The sequence below is a fragment of the Dreissena polymorpha genome, chromosome 15, assembly GCF_020536995.1.
Source record: "Dreissena polymorpha isolate Duluth1 chromosome 15, UMN_Dpol_1.0, whole genome shotgun sequence".
Taxonomy (NCBI): domain Eukaryota; kingdom Metazoa; phylum Mollusca; class Bivalvia; order Myida; family Dreissenidae; genus Dreissena; species Dreissena polymorpha.
In genome coordinates, this window is record NC_068369.1 from 36,093,573 (window position 1) to 36,094,697 (window position 1,125).

The following is a 1,125-nucleotide window of genomic DNA, read 5'->3' on the forward strand; positions in this document are numbered from 1 at the left end:
TTTATGTCTTACAGAATTATTGATTAAGGTATAGCGACTATATGTGTAGGCAACAATTATGTTAATGTTACAAGTATATCGCCACTCCACGTGGACACGTCAAAATAATGTCTATTGGATAGACCGTGTTAATACTGATATTTCGTGCCTTTTTGACACTACATTACCGTTTCGTAAGTTCTCATTTTAAGATATCTGATTTCATACTTAGTGTTTATTGCAATTTATGAAGGTATCTGTTCAGTATGTGTTTTGTTTTCAAAGTATGATCACTGTGAACTGTCTATTTCTTTCTGGCATTCTGATCTTATTCAATATTGTCTCTAACAATAACCTTAAATTCGTTTATTTATTGCGCATATTTATTATGGATATTTCGTTGTATCTTATTTATCAACCGTTTTCAAAAATATTTTTAAAAACATTACAAACCATACAATTACCCTCGTTTATATTTCTGTCACTTTCAAATACATTGTTAAAATTGTTAATTTATGGTAATAAGAAGATACATCTTTACTCTATGGTAAACGTAGGCGCGTAGACTATGTTGTCGCTTGAAACGTTAAATATAATGTAAAGTTGATAATTATATGGAAACAGAAACAAAAGGTAGTATAAACGTGATCATACGAGGGATTATACATACGTTTTGTAAATGTTTCCTTAAATGTTACAGGTTAATACATAAATATGCATTATAAGTATTAGGATTACGCTTGTGAGTATAATATACACATTTAAAGATAATGTGTTCAATCACATTCTAGAATGGTTTGCATTGCCTCTGTTCATATTCGCTTAACTATGTATTTCATGCTAATCAACCGTTTAATTCAGGAGTTGGAAAGAACATACAAATATAATAGCAATGTTTAAATTAGTTGACTTATATAAATGAATACGTCGATACATTTTTAAAGATGTGTTTACAATAAATGAGTCATCATATCACTGGTCACAATCCAATCCTATCAGACACACGCCAAGAAAGTGTCTTGGGTATATATGTTTGCACATGCCAATTAAAAACGGTAGATATAATCTTTTGAAAAGGTTTGTTAAATGTGCTGTTCTTTGTAGTATATACTTTAGCAATTTAACATATATTATTCCTACAAGCTG